Source organism: Balaenoptera ricei, chromosome 7, assembly GCF_028023285.1.
Source record: "Balaenoptera ricei isolate mBalRic1 chromosome 7, mBalRic1.hap2, whole genome shotgun sequence".
Lineage (NCBI taxonomy): Eukaryota > Metazoa > Chordata > Mammalia > Artiodactyla > Balaenopteridae > Balaenoptera > Balaenoptera ricei.
The window spans coordinates 107,460,526-107,480,224 of NC_082645.1; the positions used below are offsets into that span (position 1 = coordinate 107,460,526).

Sequence of the window (19,699 nt, forward strand, 5' to 3'; positions counted from 1 at the left end):
CCTTAAAAAACTAAAAATAGAACTACCATACCACCCAGCAATCCCACTACTGGGCATATACCCTGAGAAAACCATAATTCAAAAGGACTCATGAACCACAGTGTTCATTGCAGCTCTATTTACAATAGCCAGGACATGGAAGCAACCTAAGTGTCCATCAACAGATGAATGGATAAAGAAGATGTGGCACATATATAAAATGGAATATTACTCAGCCATGAAAAGAAATGAAATTGAGTTATCTGTAGTGAGGTGGATGGACCTAGAGACTGTCATACAGAGTGAAGTTAAGTCAGAAAGAGAAAATCAAATTCCGTATGCTAACACATATATATGGAATGTAAAAAAAAAAATTGGTTCTGAAGAACCTAGGGGCAGGACAGGAATAGAGACACAGACGTAGAGAATGGACTTGAGGACATGGGGAGGGGGAAGGGTAAACTGGGACAAAGTGAGAGAATGGCATGGACATATATACACTACCAAATGTAAAATAGATAGCTAGTGGGAAGCAGCTGCATAGCACAGGGAGATCTGCTCGGTGCTTTGTGTCCACCTAGAGTGGTGGAATAGGGAGGGTGGGAGGAAGACACAAGAGGGAGGAGATATGGGGATATATGTATATGTATAGCTGATTCACTTGGTTATACAGCAGAAACTAACACACCATTTTAAAGCAATTATACTCCAATAAAGATGTTAAAAATAAATAAATAAATAAAAATTTTAAAAAGGGTACTAAATGCAGAGTATAATTTCCATAGGTAAAATATGTCATTAGTACCAGTTATTAGTTCATCTATTTTAGTAAAATGATTCTCCTTAGAAACTGATTTTCCTTCGTTAAACATGCTGAACCCAAATAAAATTGAGGGCTTGTAATTACCAGGAGAAGGAAAGATCAACTGCATTGATACTGTTCCATAGGCTGTCCTTTTCATTTCTTCCTTGTGAATCCTATGAACTTTAGTGAGATCTCACACCCATGTTTTTCATTAAGGAACAGGTAATGCATTTAGCTTTCTTTTTATGACTCAGTCTAGAGAACACTATGATCTGGCCCCTGGGGTTTCGAAATAAACAAACTACTTTCTCATCAATATTGAGATAACCTCAGAGAAGCTGAGAGATAGGTTTTACTCAGCATAGGAAAAAACCAGTACATTTTACAAATACATTATATATATATATATATATATATATATATATATATATATATATATATATATATATACACACATACATATACAGCACAGTGATAGAAGTTGTCTGCCAAGATGTGTGACACAACACCCACCTGGGCTTGCAGGTCAGGAGGGTAATTTTCTCTGACACAGCAGCTTCCAGGGTCAACTCTGAGAGGGAGGCTAAGGACTGATTTATCACCTGCATTGGGAGTACTGATTCCCACTGCTCTCCTGATTCAGGCAGTAAATCACCTATACGTTTTGTACCCACATTATCATCTGAGGCACAATTTGATTCTAACTACAAGGTGAGCAATACTCGGGACTCGGTGGGGCTGAGGGGCCGGGATCTGTCTCCTTCACTGGTGGGGCAACATATGTATAGCCCCCCATCCCCATAACCATCTATATACCTTCCCTTTATTTCACAGTCTTGCTTTTCCTAAAATATTCTCAACATAGCCTTCCCTGTTGAGTTAACACATTACTCTTTTTTTAAATAGCTTTATTGAGGTACAATTGATATACAAAAAACTGTATATATTTAATGTATACAACCTGATGAGTTTAGACATATGCATATACGTGTGAGACCATCACTACGATTAAGGTAATAAACATATCCCTCACCTTCAAAAGACTCCTCCTGCCCCTGTGTGGTTTTTTCTTTGTTGTTATTGTGTGTGTGTGTGTGTGGTAAATACACTTAACATGAGATCTACTCTCTTAACAAAAGTTTTAAGTGCACAATACAGTGTTGTTAACTTTAGACAACATATTATTATAAAAATATTGTTGAAAAGTAGCTACATTTGCAGAGTGTGCTCAAGGAGAAAGACTGTTTATCCTGCTCTTCCCCTAGCAGTGCTTCTTCTTGTCATTAACAGATTTTAAATGGTCACTAAATCATGTCATCACTGTCCTAAAGAAAGAGAAACTATAGGATGTATTCTTTAAAATGACTTTGTATGGACTCTTGGAACAAACTGAGATCTAAGCTATATGGACCCAAAATCTTATCCTTTCCCAGAGGCTATTTCTTACCTCTAAATGACATTCATTCAGATGAAGAAGGCAGGGTTTTTTGTTCATTACAAACAAGTACAAATACTGTTAGAAAATATGTCCCAATCTATTCTTAGCACCTTTTGAAGTCTCTCAATTTCATAAAATCTAGCACACATTGTTTCTACTCTTTCCTTGTCATTCAACCAAATTTTCTCTAAGGTCTCCTTCTCTCCAACACAGGAAATGGAGATTGACTCAGTCTGCACACACATACCAAACCAATGTCTTTATCATCCTGACTACAATACAAGAACGAATTCAAGTCATCTATGTCTCAGACTCCTGCCTCTGTGTTTTGAATCCAGCCACCTTGTCCTCTTAGGAATGGCTTTATTATCCCATCTCAACAACTAGCCCTTCTCACTGGTAGAGGGGCATTAAGATGTGACGGGGGAGGAAATTATTGTTTTGGTGCAGAAGCTAAATCCAGGAAAGAGAGGGATAATTGTCAGGTAACTTGAGGTAGGTAACAATTGAAAGGGAGTGGATTTTTGACTCAGTTGTAAAACTTGACCTCAATTATGGGAAAATTTCACATCAGTTCCAAGCACAAAGTTTACTTGGATTGTGTTAGAGGCAGAAAAGGGGATGTGAAAGTTAGAGAAAGTTTAAAGGAGGACAAGTATGTAAGAAAGGAAAATGAGGAGAAAGAGCCTGAACCATTCAGTTAATGTTTAATGATAACTCATGGTGCTGCCCATGAGTCACTTAATATATTGTTGAAAGAAAATGAAGATGCATTTAGATACCTCCCTACCTAGTTAAAAAGAACATAAGGTACTTTGGAGTTCATCATGAGACATCTTGCGTGGATATGATGAACAAAGATGAGTTATGACTCAGTGACTAACTAGAGGAAATGAGTCATAAGATGGAGTATGTAGCTGTTTGAGCTTCTGCACCAAAATCAGCCAATATGACATTCAGTTTGTAAACTTACTGAACACTATTACTATTGCTAATATATTCATTTATCAACATAACATGCATTTCTTGATCCTGTAACTTGAGATCCAACTTTATAATGAAGTTTTCTCTCAAGAGCCAAGAGATTTTTATTTTCTTTTGTTTTTTTTTTTCCAAGTAAACATCTGCATTGATCATGGAATTTATTCAAATTACAGGAAACTCATAAATACAATGAAATAATCTATGCTCTCTTCCTGTGGGGCATAAAAATTCATATGTATTAAAAAGAAGCCAATCATGGCAGCTATGTCACAGCCGCATCATAAAATATACAACCTCAGGGTCTAGAAAATGATTCATAATTTATCCAATGAAATACAAAATACCAAATTTTTCATGTTAAAGGAAAAGATGGTCTTAAATTTCTGTTGCATTTGGTTCTCTTATATTCATCCAAACACTTGGATTCATATTCATAATGAATAAACATCTCTTTTTAAAGCAAAGTGAGACCCTGAAGATAGAACATATTTTCTTTCTTCCAGCTTTATTGAAGTATAATTGACAAATAGGATTGTACATAAAGTGTACAACTTGAGGAATTGATAAATATGTATTATGTATCGATAGCCATAATCAAGTTAACACAAACACCCCCACACAAATCTATGCTGTGTGTGTGTGTGTGTGTGTGTGTGTGTATGGTGAGAATGTTTAAGATCTACTCTCTTAGCGTATTTCAAGTATACAGTACAATATTATTAACAATAGTAACCATGCTGTACATTAGATCTCCAGAACTTATTCATAACTGGAAGTCTGTACCCTTTAACCAACATCTCCCCACTTCCCCTCCCTCACCTCTGACAACCACCGTTCTACTCTGCTTTATGAGCTTGACCTTTTTTTAAGATTCCATATATGAATGTGATCATATAGTATTTGTCTTTCTCTGTCTGGTTTATTTCACTTATAATGTCCTCCAGGTTTATACATTTTGTCACAAATGGCAGATTTGTTTTTTTTCTGGCTAAATAATATTTCATTGTATATATTATACCACATTTTCTTTATCCATTCATCTGTCAAGACAATGAGGTTATTTCCATATCTTGGTTATGTATAATGCTGCAACGAACACAGAAGTGCATGTTTTCTTCAGATATAAACTCAGAAGTGAGTTTGCTGGATCTTATGGTTGTTATATTTTTTATCTTTTGAGGAACTTCTGTACTGTTTTCCATTATTGTTGCACCAGTTTACATTCCCACCAACAGTGCACAAGGGTTCCCTTTTCTCCACGTCCTCGACAACACTTGCTTATTTCTTGGTTTTTTGACAACAGCCATCCTAACAGGTGTGAGGTGATAGCTCATTGTGGTTTTGATTTGTATTTCCCTAACGATTAGTGATGTTGAGCACATTGTTATGTATGTGTTGGCCATTTTTATGTCTTCTTTTGAGAAATGTCTATTCAGGTTATTTGCCAATTTGGATTACTTGGGGTTTTTGTTTGTTTGTTTGTTTTGCTATTGAGTTTGAGCGCCTTATACATTTTAGATATTAACCCCTTAACAGATGTATGGTTTGCAAATATTCTCTCCTATTCTATAGGTTGTCTTTAAATTTTGTTGATCGTTTCCTTTGCTGTGCAGAAGCTTTTAAGTTTGATATAGTCTCACTTTATTTTTGCTTTTGCTGCCTATGTCAAGGATATTTATCCCTATGTTTTCTTCTGGGATTTTTATGGTTTCAGTCTTACATTTAAGTCTTTAATTCATTATGAGTTAATTTTTGTGAGTGGTATAAGACAGGGGTCCAGTTTCATTCTTCAGCATATGGCTGTCCAGTTTTCCTAACACCATTTATTGCAGAGACTGTCCTTTTCCCATTGTGTGTTCTTGGAGCTCTTGTCAAAGATTAGTTGACCATGTATGGGGTTTTATTTCCAGGCTCTCTATTCTGTTCCATTGACCTATGTGTCTGTTTTTAAACCTGGTACCATACTGTTTTAATTACTATAGCTTTGTAATATAGTTTGAAATCAGGAAGTGTGATGCCTCCAGCTTTGTTCCTCTTTCTCAAGATTGCTTTGGCTATCCAGGGTCTTTGTGGTTCCATATGAGTTTTAGAACTATTTTTTCTATTTCTATGAAAAATGCCATTGGGATTTTGATAGGGATTTCATGAAATCTCTAGATTGCTTTGTATAGTATGATATTTTAACAATATTAATTCTTCCAACCATGAATGCAGGAAATCTTTCCACTTATTTTTGTCTTTTCCAATTTCTTTTATCCATGTTATACTTTCCAGTGTAAGGTTTTTCACTTCCTTTGTTAAATTTATTCCTAAGTATTTCATTCTTTTTGATGATATTAATGAGGTTGTTTTCTTAATTTCTCTTTCAGATAACTCATTGTTAGTATATAGAAACACAACTGCTTTTATATATTTACTTTGTATCCTGCAACTTTACTGAATTTGTTTATTAGTCCTAACAGTTTTTTGGTGGAATCTTTGGGGTTTTCTATATATAAGATCATGTCATCTGCAAACAGAGACAATTTCACTTCTTCCTTTCCTATTTGGATGCTTTTTATTTCTTTGTCTTGCCTAATTGCTCTAGCTAGGACTTACAGCACTGTGTGAGTAAATGTGGTGAGAGTGGGCACCTTTGTCTTGTTCCTGATCTTAGAGGAAATGTTTTCAACTTTTCACTGTTGAGTGAGTTTTTCATATGTGGACTTTATTATGTTGAGGTACATTCCTTCTATACCTAATTTGTTGAATTTCTATCATGAAAGGATGTTGAATTTTGTTAAATGCTTTTTCTGCATCTATTGAAATGATCATATGATTTTTGCCTTTTATACTGTTAATGTGGTATATTATCAGATTTATTGATCTGCTTATATAGAATCATCCCTGTATCCCAAGCACAAATCCCACTTGATTATGGTGTTTAATCCTTTCAACATGCTATTGAATCTGTTTTCTAATATTTTGTTAAAGTGTTTTGAATTTATGTTCATCAAAGATATTGCCTGTAATTTTCTTTGCTTGTAATGTCCTTATCTGGCTTTGGTATGATGTTAATGCCAGCCTCATAAAATGAGTTAGGAAGTTTTCCTTCCCCTTCAATTTTGCGAAGTTCAAGAAGGATTGGTGTTACTTCTTCTTTAAATTTTTAGTAAAATTCACCAAGGAAGCCATCTGATCCTGGGCTTTTCTTTGTTTGGAGACCTTTAATTACCAATTCGATCTTACTAGTAATTGGTCTTTTCAGATTTTCTATTTCTTCATGGTTCACTCTTGGTAGGTTGTATGTTTCTAGGAATATTTCCATTTCTTCTAGGTTATCCAATTTGTTGGTTTGTAATTGTTCCTAGCAGTCTCTTATGATCCTTTGTATTTCTGTGATAGCAGTTGTAATATCTCCTCTTTCACTTCTAATTTTATTTATTTGAGTCATCTCTCCTTTTTTCTTAGTTTAGCTACAGGTTTGTCAACTTTGTTTATTTTTTTAAAAAACAGCACTTAGTTTTGCTGATCTTTTCTGCTGTTTTTCTAGTCTGTATTTCATTTTCTGCTCTGATCTTTATTATTTCCTTCCTTCTGCTAATTTTGGGCTTAGTGTATTCTTCTTTTTCTAGTTCCTCAAGATGTAAATGTAGGTTGTTTATCTGAGATCTTTATTTTCTCTTAATGTAAGCATTTTTCACTATAAATTTCCCTCTTATAACTTCTTTTGCTGTGTTTCATAAGTTTTGGTATGTTGTGTTTCCATTTTTCTTTTTTTAAGATACTTTTTGATTTTCCCTTTGATTTCTTCTTTGAATCTTTGCTCAGAAGGGTGCTATTTAATTCCACATATCTGTGAATTTTCCAGTTTTCCTCCTGATTTCTAGTTTTATGCAATTGTGATCAGAAAACATACTTGATATTTCCATCTTCTTAAATTCGTTAAGTCTTGTTTTGTGACCTAAAATATGGTCTATCCTGGAGAATGTTCTCTGTGTGTTCAAGAAGAATGTATATTAATGTTACTGTTGAATGGAATGTTCTGTAATGTCTGCTAGGTCCATTTGGTCTAAGTGTAGTTCAAGACCAGTGTTTCCGTACTGAGTTTCTGTCTAGATGATCTATCCATTGTTGACAGTAGGGTATTTAAGTCCCCTGCTATTATTGCATCACTGTCTATTTTTATCTTCAGATTTGTTAGCATTTGCTTAATATATTTGGGTACTCTAATGTTTAGTGCATACGTATTTACAATTTTTGTATCCTGTTGTGGAATTGATGCCTCTGTCATTATGTAATAACCTGTTTTGTCTTTTGTTACAACTTTTTGTTTAAAGGCTATTTTTCCAATATAAGTATAGTTACCCCTACTCTCTTTTAGTTTCCATTTATGTGGAATATATTTTTCCATCCCTTCACTTTCACCCAATGTCTGTTCTTAAAGTGAAGTGAGTCTTGTAGGCAACATATAGTTGGGTCTTTTTTAAATCCATTCAGCCATTCTCTGTGTTTTGACTGGATAAATAATTTATTTACATTTAAAGTAATTATTGATACATAAGGACTTACTATAGTCATCTTGTTATTATCCTTGTCTTGTTATTTGTCTTCTTGGCTTCAATATGCAACATCATATATTGAATATATATAATTTATTTAAAATATTTGATCAATCTTCATTACCTAAAGGTGTTGGCAGGATGTACAAATTACTTTTGATAGGTAGAAAATCAAATAGCTGCTCAAGATTTTTATTTTCCTTTCCTGATCTCCATGGCTTGACATCTCCTGAGAAATGTAACCTCATCTGGTGTAGGAAAAAAAAAATGATAATGACCCAAAGATTCACTAATTTAAATCAGGAATTGGCAAATTGGCATTTTCTATAAGCGATCAGATAGTAAATATCTTAAGTTTAGTGGGTTTTACAGCCTCTGTCACAGCCTCTGTCACAACTTCTCTGCTGTTGTAACACAAAAGCAGCCATAGACTGTATTTAAAAGAATGGACCTTGCTGTGTTCCAATAAAACTTTATCTACAAAAACATGTGGTAAGTCAAATATGGCCCATAGACATAGTTTTTCTGACCCCTTATCTAAATTATCACAGGTGATTTTACATGTCCTACTCTTCATTAATCAGGCAGTAATGAGAAAATGAAAAATATAAAACAGTAAAATTTAGTCATGAAAATAATCCATAGGACTTTAGTTCTCAGAGAATAACATGACAAACATCTTTTCCTCCATATTTAACTGATAGTAATGTCTTGAACTAGTAGATGGGTTCAAAGTATACTTTGGCAAGAGAAGCAACAGCAAATAGGACTCACTAATGTGAAAGAGGAATCAGTGATGACTCCAAACTTTTCAGCATAAGTAAATGGTGATGCCATTTATTAAAATAAGAAAGACTAGGTAGGAATATACTTGTGGCTGGGGTTAGAATTAAAATTCTAGATTGGAATGTTGATTTTGAAATGTCTATGAAACATCAAAGTAGAACTGCCAGGTAGGCTGTTGAATGTACTCAGAGAAGAGGTTTTTGACTAAAATAAATTTGGGAGTCATCAACTCATTGATGGCATTTAAAGACATAGAAATGGATGAAATTAGGCAGAGGATGTAAAAAAAGAAAGCAAGACAAGGAAAGATCTTGATGTACTTTCTGAATCATCCAAGAAAGAACTAATCACGTTCAGCATAGTTAACCAGTGCTAAGAGGATTTTATTGTACTCTCAATCTTGGTGAATCTATAATATGTGAGTGGCAATAAACCCACTATTTTATTCCCCAAATCATTTTTTTTCAAATTTATTGAATCACATAACCTTTTTCCAAGAACTGTCTTGGTGTACATGTTCATCTAAACAAAATTTGGGAAATGCTTATAATTGTGATTAGTGTAATATATTTAATATAGCTTTTTTTTTTTTTTTTTTAGTCACGCGGTGCAGTATGCAGGAGCTTAGTTCCCAGACCAGGGATTGAACCCATGCCCCCTGCAGTGTAAGTGCAGAGCCCTAACCACTGGAGCACCAGGGAATTTCCATAGTATAACATTTTTTAATAAATTCATTTTCTTATACACATCACCTATTTTTTTCTAGTCAAAGGGATAATACTAGCCTTCCCAGCATGAAGAAAAGCTGCTGATTTCAAATAATCTCTGCAATTCAGACTTGCACTGCATTTTTATTTCTATCTATATAGCATACTCAATGCACTCCCTCTTTTGGTGTTACCTGCCCAGAGATATAGGTAAATTCCCTGCAGTTTAATAATGTGAAGAGGACAAAAAAGAGTGGATACTTTCTGTCATCTGCTCAAACATTCTACCCTTCACATGTACAAGACCACTCCCTATTTTTAGGAAGGCAATAGGAAAAGGAAAAGTGAATAATAGGTGAGAGAAGAACAAAAATGCTCAAGACAATGAATTTTTTGCAAACAGCCATTCCATTTTCTGGAGAATGGGGAAAGAGGTGGTGTAGTTCTACTTTCAGTATGGTTGAGTGGCTCCTATCAGACCAACCCTCCAGGAAATAACAACTACAAACTCTGGACAAGGTATAAAACAATTAACTGAAGGTACTGAAGGGTGAACAGAAGCAGGCAGAAAATGGAGTGGAGTCAATACTTGTAAAAAGAGAATGGCACTGGGTAAAATTTTAGTTTTATAACTTTCTGATGGATGGGAGTCTTAAGGATAAAAGAACTGAATTGAAATTTGAGCTGCCACCTATTGCAGGAGAGACAAAAATTTTCAATTTCAGTTCAGCCAAGTTACCAGCCTGATTCTTTTTTAAAAAAATCAATATTCTTCAAAGGAACATAATAGAATCAAGAGTTTCTATAACACATTCTTCACAATGACCAGGATACAATACAAAATTTCTCAACATATAAATAAATAGAAAAACATGGCCCATTCTCAAGAGAAAAGACAATATAATATAGACCAGTCCTGAGATGACTCTGATGTTGACATTAGCAGACTAGGATTCTAAAGCAGCTACTATAATTATGCGCAAGGATGTAAAGGAAAATACTCTCATAGTGTGTGAAAATTAGGACATCTCAGCAGAAAAATAAAAACTATAAAGGGATCAAATATAATTTCTTCACCTAGAACATGTTATATCTGAAATTAAAGTGTTACCAGATGGGCTTAGCATCAGAGTGGAGATGATAGAGGAAAGATCAGCCAACTTGAAACTAGATCAGTGGATGTGATCCCATCTAAAGACGAGTAGAGGAACTTCCCTGGTGGTCCAGTGGTAAGAAATCTGCCTTCCAATGCAGGGGACACAGGTTCAATCCCTGGTCGGGGAACTAAGATCCCACATGCTGTGGGGCAACTACTGAGCTCACACACCTCAATGAGAGAGCCTGCTTTCCACAAACTACAGAGCCCACTCACACTGTAGCCTGCGTGCCACAACAAAGAGACCGTGTGCCACAACTAAGACCCGACGCAGCCAAAAAAATTAATTAAATAAGTAAATAAAATAAATAAATATTTTTAAAAAATAAAGACAAGTAGAAAAGAAGATTGAAAATATGAAAGGAACAGAGCCTCAGGGACTTGTGGGACAATATCAAAAGTCCTACTATATGTGTAATTGGAGTCCCAGAATGAGTGAAGAGAAAGTATGGGGTAGAAAAAATTTTTGAAAAAGTTTTCAATTTCAATAGTTGAATTGTTTTCAAATTTGGTCAAAGTAATAAATTTACAGTGAACACCAAGCAGAATTAATGCAAAAAGAACTATTCCTAGACCCATCATAGTCAATCTGGTGAAAACCAAAGAGAAAATCTTAACAGTAGACAAAGAAAAATAACACATTGCACACAAAGGAAAAAGAATCACTGACTTCTCATCAGAAACAACGATTTTTAAAGTGCTGAAATGATTTTTTTAAATAGTGAATGCAAAATTTTATCTCCAGCAAAATTATCCCTCAAAAATCAAGATCAAATAAGGACATTTTCAAATAAGAGAAAACTAAGATTTCATGGCCTGCAGACCTGCACTGCCAAAAATGCTAAAGTTCTTCAGGCTGAAGGGAATGGAAACCTAAATCTTCAGGAAGAAATAAAGAGTATGAAAATTGAAAAATATATGAAAATATGTAAGAGATTATTTTTCTCTTAAATTTAAAAATACATATGACTATTTAAAGAATCACATTGATCCAAATATTTGAAGATAGACAGAATTTTTCACTTTTCATCTAAATGTTATCAAGTTTAGATCTTACAAGGTCATCAAATGTGTCCTGGCATGAAACTGACATTTGAATATAATGTAGTTATTATTTTCTGAAATTAAATATATGTTTTCTATCAACATTTACTTGTCACATTCATTCTATTTACATTTTTTTCTCCCCTTTGTAGAGAAATGTGTCTAGAGTTAACAAGCTTAGCAAGCTTCTAGCCTAATAGGATTATTCTCAGAACATCTCTTTTGAAAGGGAGACATTTCCTAATAGACTTTCTTTTAAAGAGATTTCTGAGTTGTGAATCAATGAAGCAATAAATAATGAACACACTCCTGTGTAGTTAGAACTCCTAGGTCCCAGAACATGTACTTTGTTTATTGACTCTGTTGACATTAAAGTTAAAATAAAGATCGAAACATGTTCAGATAAGGGTAAAATTCTTAGAGGAAAACAATAAAATTTATACCCCCTGGAAAAGAATTATAATGTAAAATTCCTCCAAAAAAAAGTGTAATTTAAAAATTAAGTTAAAAATGCATTCAAATGCTGGTGGACAGAAGAAGGAAATTATATACTATTTAAAATCTTGAGCAAAACTATCCAAAATAAAGTCATCAAAATCATATTATATTCAGAATCTTTTCCTAGTTTCTAGAGGTAAACAAAAAAAAAATTATTTTCCCAGTTCCTGCATTTGCCTGCTGGACATTTGCTCTGGGCGCTCTAACAATGCCTCAGTATCTATATATCAGCAGTTAAAGTCACCTTCTGTCTTGAAACGTTTTCTCTCCTAACTTCTCACTCCCTAGTTTCACCATTGTCGTTGCCTCTGAAGTCCCAAACTTAAAAATGAGCTTTGGTTTCCTCTTACCTCTCATAAAAGGATTGACCATGTCCTGACTATTTTTTAATTGCAAAGTTTCTCTAAACTAAATTTTTCTTTCCATTGCCCCTGTCTCCAATCTAATTCAGGCTACAGAACATGTCACTTTGGGCCAAGAAACCTGGATTTGGGGTTAAAGAATACAGAGGGAAAAAAGATATCGTCCAGGCCTTAAATTAACTGGTATGTATTGAGCATTTAAATTAATTCATCTAATCTTACTACAACTCTATGAGGGAAACATTATTATTACCCTAACTTTAGAGAAGAGAAGACTAATATAGAGAGAAATTAAGTAACTTGTCCAGGTAATGCATATGTGTACAGTAGGCCTAGACTGAAGTCAAGTCAAAACATAAGTCTTAATCAATACAAGTGTTGCCTTCCAGGGTCAGATACTCAGGTCATAAGGTAACCTGACGGCATCACCATGCTTTTACTCCAGGACAAGTCCTCTCCAATCAATTAAGTTCAATGTGCCAAAACACGGTAGTCATAGAAATTTGTTCCATGGATCAATACCTGTTTTTTTCTGTTATCCTCTCCTTCACCTTCAGCTTTAGAGGAAAGATAAAGATGGAATCTATCTAGCTAATTGGCAATATTTTCTTGTGTAAGGGGACCAATCTATCCTATATCCCAGTGGGTTCAGCTTCTGCTGGGTTGGCCCTAATTACTTATCGCTTCCCTGCTCTCAGTCACTAAGGTCCCTCCTATCCAGAGGAAGAAGCATAAGATGCAAACAAATTTTTTTAACTTTTTATGTTATATTGGAGTATAGTTGATTAACAACGTTGTGATAGTTTCAGGTGTACAGCAAAGTGATTCAGTTATACATATACATGTATCTATTCTTTTTCAAATTCTTTTTCCATTTAGGTTGTTACATAATATTGAGCAGAGTACAGTATAGGTCCTTGTTGGTTATCCATTTTAAATAAGATGCAAAAATTTTAAAGCAGCTGGAGTTTAAAAGTGTCCCTGCCAGACCTGGAAGAAGATAAAAGAACCGTTGCTACTGAAAACGCCAGTACCACCAATAGAAAGCTATTCTTCCATGATCCTGAAGATACAGAAAGAGAAGAGCTGGAGAGGGAGAGGAGAATTTATGGGGCTGCCAAGGCTGCCTCCATAACTGGAAATTTTTCCATTGCCTTTTGGGATGAACTTTCTTAGTATGAAATCCATCTTCAATTGTGCATGAGGCCTGTGGTGGAGGAACTCTCTTCCCCTCTAAATCTGATTATCCTATTAGCACAGATTAGGAAGAGGGTCCCAGAGACTGGGCTAGGATAGCCTGGAGGTCAAGGAGGATTTGCTCCATATGGGAGCCCAGGAGCAGAACATTTCGTCCAGCCATCTATGCATCATCTCCGCAACCAGTGTCTGCAAGCAGCTTTCAGCCAGAGCCACGGCTTAAGGGGCCATACTCCTGGGTGAAATTGGCAGGATCTGAGCTTTTAGCCTGTCAAAATCCATACTGGCTGGCCAAGAACAGAGATTCCTTTTAAAATTGAACATGTCAGCCAAATTAATCCTATTAAACTCTAAATGACCCTCCATTGAGGAAAGCGCATTAAGAAGATGGTTGCTATATTACAATTCCTTCTCTACCGCAGAAATCTTCTTAGGAAAAGAGAATTTTTTGAAATGTCGTAGAATGTCAGAGGTAGAGGTAATCTTGAAAGACTATAGACTGCCTTAGTAATCATCCCACCCAACCATTTTGTTTTACAAATGCTTGGCATAAGGAGAAAGAAAAATTCATCAAAGTATGTGAATCACCTAAGGTATTTGCCTTAATTGAAACATAAAATACATATAATATATCTATAATTTGGTTTATGAAATAAAATAATAAATTCTGATGACTTTTAGTCCCTTAAAATAAATCTCAGTATAATCTAATCCAAAGCCTCTTCTAAGGATAACTTGAAATACCACTCCTGTGTTGATGCAAATGTCTCCTCTGGCCAGACTGATCTTCTCTCCACCATTAGAATAAGCCTTACAAAGCATTTCTTTCTGAGCTCTAACCCACTCTTGATCTATTTTCACAGGTTGAGTGCACTGTCTTCTCCCCTGTATCACTATACATATCTTGACTTCCTTCTTCCCTGTGGACTTAATTCTAGGTTGAACTTTTAACATGGTAGAAAGTTCTCAAACTACAGGTTTTGGGCTTCCAGTGTCAATCAGACTTCAGGAAAAACAAGCAAAGTCCAGCATGAGATACACTATTGCCAACTATCACTAATAGTAACATTACGGCTAATATGTAGAGAGTGCTTAGAAAGTGTGAGACAACTTAGTAAGTGAATTACCTCATTATCACGGCACCTGAGTTTATCTGGAGGTTGGTGATATTAAACTCTCCATATTTCCCACAAAGAAAGAGGCTCAGGGACTTCCCTGGTGGCACAGTGGTTAAGAATCTGCCTGCCAATGCAGGGGACATGGGTTCGAGCCCTGGTCCGGGAAGATCCCACATGCCGCGGAGCAACTCAGTGCGTGTGGCACAACTACTGAGCCTGTGCTCTAGAGCCCGTGAGCCACAACTACTGAGCCCACATGCCACAACTACTGACGCCCACACACCTAGAGCCTGTGCTCCGCAATAAGAGAAGTCACCACAATGAGAAGCCTGGGCGCCGCAACGAAGAGTAGCCCCTACTTGTCGCAACTACAGAAAGCCTACGTGCAGCAACAAAGACCCAATGCAGTCAAAAATTAATAATTAATTAATAGTTAATTTTTAAAAAAGAAAGAGGCTCAGAATTAGGAAATTCTCCCAAGGTCACATAATTAGAAATAGTAGAACCAGAATTTTAATCCTAGCAGTCTGATATCAGAGTCCTCTCTCTTAACCACTATGCAAACCTGCCTATAAGCCTATGATGGACCATAGTGAGAGACAAAGCTGGAAAATAATTTGTGATTAGATTTATTGGGAGGCTTTAAATTTTGTGCTACAGGGCTGAATATAAGAGGGGCACCTAGCCCAGCCTGGGGGGAGTTCCGGGAAAATTTCATAAATGAGTTTCCTTCAGAGCTGAGTGTTGAACAAAAAGTAGGAGTCACACACTATGGCAGAGGTGTTCTCTAATCAGTGGGAAGACCATTGAGGAAAGAATGGAGGTATAAAAGGGTGTGGGGAACTTTTTTTTAACAACTTATTATGATTTGTGTGTCATTTTAAAAATATCAGTCCATTAAACTATGTAGAAATAAGTATGCAAAAAGTTGACAAGACAAAGTATAATTTAGATATGTTTAAGTAGATAGATTATCTGAAATTCTGGATTTTTCAGTCACTTTATTATTATGCTAGGGCAGCTAAGTAATCCTTAACTTCAGCTGGAGTAAGACTTGTAAACCTGGCTTCACTGAAGATTCCAACTTCTATGTAATCTTCTGTCCTTTGCCCTTCCAAACTTTCCTTTAGCATTAATTTGGCTATATGAGTGGCATCTTCAAGTTCCAGATCTTGGTTATGTCTTTTCTCAAGGAAAGGTTTCCCATTCACATAGTTCTTTCCCATTGATGTGACTTTCCAGGCAAAGTAAGGTCCAGATGGATCTGACTGAAATAAATATGGCCATCCCTCATTCCAACCACAAGTAATGAAAAAAAAAAAAAACCTCCAAGTGGAGACACTGACTGGGTGTATTCTTGCATCACAGAAGTTAAGCTCTGTACTAGCAGAGTTGTGAGAATGCGTTCTTGGTAAACAAGATAGATTGCTGAACTAGTTTTCCAGCTCTGCGCACCCGCGCTCTGAGATCTGGACTTATGCCACCGTACACCAAACCTCTACGCTCGGTCATCACTTCCACTTGGTGCACGTTTCACTCATCTTACACAATGGATTTCTGTTTCTTCTCAGTTGCTGATACCACACCATTTGCAGCTATACTTCCCACTGAAGGGGCTCCTCCAGCTACAGCAGACAAAGCATATTCAATCTGGACAAGTTTTAGATACAGGCTGAATTCGGTCAGTGAAAAGCTATAAATGTGTCCCACCATCTTTACCTGGAGATCCCTTTTTTGTCGTTTATAGTAGCTTTATTCATAATTGCCAAAAACTAGAAACAACTCACATGCCCACTCATCAGTGAGGAAAGCAGAGTGAGTTCACTGATTGTTGAGTAGGCAGTTGGTGGGTATCAAAGGATAACATTAAAAACTCCCAAACCAGATAGTGAAGATTAAATAATAAAACAGAGGAACAGAGGCCTTTCAAAAAGATAACAGTGCAAAAGTAACTACTAGAAAAGTAAAACCTTCCTAAATATCAAAAGGAAAAAAAAAATTAAAGAAAAAAAAACACATCACACAAAGAAACACAGAAAACAGTATAGTACCTAGAAAATAATTTGAAAAAGTTAAAACCAAACACAAAAACCCTATCAATAAATGTGAATGGATTTAACTCACCTATTAAAAGAAATAAATCTCAATTATATTCACAGAGCAAGACCTAACTTTATGCTGTATTCAAGGGACACATGTAAAACAAAGTGATTCAGAGGTTTAAATGAAATGGGAAAAAATATACTAGGAAAATGGAAATAATAAGAAAGCAAGTCTTCAGATTCTGATGTCTCAAATAAATAGAATTCAAGCCAAAATTCATTAAAAATAACCAAGGTCCATATAAATACTGTCTTAAAATTCACAAAAAAGATCAAACATCTCTGAGCATCAAAGCACTAAATAAGGTAGAAGCTAGTTTTATTAAGCAAAACCGTAGGAGATGCAAAGAGAAATAGAAACATACTAATAATAGGAGATTTCCACTCTCAGTACAAGATAAATCAATAGACAATAAATAAATATATAGAAGACCTAAATAATATATTTAATAAGGTAGCTCTTACAGACGTATACTGAACTTTAACCCTGATAATAGAAAACACATTTTCTTCTCAGGAACACATAGTCTATTTACAAAAGTGATCAAATATTAGGTCACAAGGAAAACAATAGTAAGTTGCATAAGACAGAAAAATAACTCTCTGATGACAATGCAATAAAATCAGTAATTATTAATAAAGTATTTTTTAAAAAGCTGAAAGACCCTTCCTCCTGGAACTTTGAAAGCTGCTATTTAACTGGCACAGGCCAGAGGACACTAAGGAGATATGACAACTAAATGTAATGTGATCCCCTGGATTGGATCTTGGAACAGAAAGAACATTAATGGAAAACTGAAAAATCCAAATACAGTCCGGAGCATAGTTCACAGTATAGTGTACCAATGTTGGTTCTCAGTTTTGACAGATGTACCATGATAACCTAAGATATTAACAACAGGGGAAATTGGTTGAAGACTATATGGGAATTCTGTATTATCTTTGTAACAGTTCTGTAAATATGAAATCATTCCAAAATAAAAAGTTTGTTTTAAAATTTTTCAATTGAAAAACACTGCTATCAAATAGCTATTAAGTACAAAGAGCTTTATAACCGAAATAACAGAACTTCTAAAAATTATTATATTATTTTTGACTCAGATATTTATTACTCTCTAAGACATGACCAAATGGGCCTACTTATCATTCATAAAGCCTCCAAAAATCTACTAAACTTTCTAATGTCTGTACACTGAAATCAGTATTACAAGCCATATTATTAAAGAATTATGATAGCAAAACTGAGTGCTTGAGAGATTTTGATATAGAACCTAATATATAGGTAAGAGAAGCCAAAAGAAGACTCACCGTTCCTCATTAATCTTTATAATTGGTTGAAACACTACAATTCAGAATCTGTGGGATAAATTTAAATCTGTTAATAGAGGAAAATTCGAAGTCTTAAATACTTTATCAATATAAAAAAATTGTTTTAAAAGCTGAACTCCCAACTCATAAAAGCCAAAAAGAAAAAAAAACCCACCACCACTACAACAATAAATAAACCATGGGCTTCCCTGGTGGTGCAGTGGTTAAGAATCCGTCTGCCAATGCAGGGGATACGGGTTCTAGCCCTGCTCTGGGAAGATCTCACATGCCACGGAGTGACTAAGCCCATGCACCACAACTACTGAGCCCGTGAGCCACAACTACTGAAGCCTGCACATCTAGAGCCTGTGCTCCGCAACAAGAGAAGCCACCGCAATGAGAAGCCTGTGCATCGCAACAAAGAGTAGCCCTTGCTCGCCGCAACTAGAGAAAACCTACGCACAGCAACAAAGATCCAACACAGCCAAAAATAAATAAAATAAAATAAATAATTGTTTTAAAAAGCTTTAAAAAAATAAATAAATAAACCAAAATATAAAATAAGGAAAGAAATAATAACTATAAAAACAGATATTAATGAGGGAGATGACAGAAAAGCAGCATATCTAATTAGTAAGACAAAATATTATTTTTTAAACATTAACAAAATGAATAAAACACTAACTTAATTGTAGGAGAAAGCACACTTATACAAAATTAACGCATTGGGGGAAATAATCATTGAAATAGAATACTTTTAAAATAAGATTAATTTGCAGACCTCTATACAAATACATTTGAAAAATTAGATGAAATGGATAATTATGTAGGAAAATACAGTTTTCCAAAACTGACTCATTAGATAGAGAGTTCAAAGAGATATATTGCTGTAGAAGAAATATAGAAAGTTTATAAATTGCTTGTATAAATTAAAATAAATAAAAAGAACAAAAAAAACTTTTAAAAAACTAAAAAGGTGAATTCTAGACTCCCCACCTATTCTGAAGTTCTTCACTTTGATTCATTTTATTTTTTTCCTGGTACTATCTTCTGCCATTTCCCTCCATATTTTTCAGCTTGAACACTGGTTCAGAAAGAATTTTCTCATGTAAATTTCTCTTTTTTGGCTTCAATGCATATTAGGAGATCTCCCAGTAACTTTATCAATAATGTAATTTCAGTTTATTGTTCTTACATCTAATCCCAAATGTCAAATATAACTTTCATATGCCCTTCTGAAAATCTTATTGCTGCTTAAAATACTAATTTGTTAAAGGCTAGGAAAAATTCAAATTCCAAACAAGAGATTTGGCTTTACATTTGAAATAGGTCTCTTCACAATTGGACTTGATCAATGTCTTACAAACTGTCTTTGAATTCAAACCTGTCATGTTTCCTTCTGAACTCCTCTTACAGGTACAATCTGATCTCTCCCCTCAGAAGCATTTCTCCTTCTCATAAACCATCACTTGAGTGAGTAAACAAGTTTCTTTTTGTCATTTCCTCACTTTGCCATCATTGTGATATTGGGTGTTTTTCTCTGAATTCCATCAGCCCTAGTGGAAATCACTGGCATGAACGATCAAAGCCATTTATGTGATTCACAATGAATTAAAGTAATTCTTATTTTAATGGGAATAATAAAGTACTGAATGACCTTTGTTATCAAATGAT

General features: G+C 35.0%; 1 pseudogene; it reads right to left on the reverse strand.

The window, feature by feature from the left end:
• Window positions 1-15,622: 15,622 nt before the first annotated feature.
• On the reverse strand, window positions 15,623-16,328 carry LOC132368825 (proteasome subunit alpha type-2-like; annotated as a pseudogene).
• Between the last annotated feature and the right edge of the window lie 3,371 nt (window positions 16,329-19,699).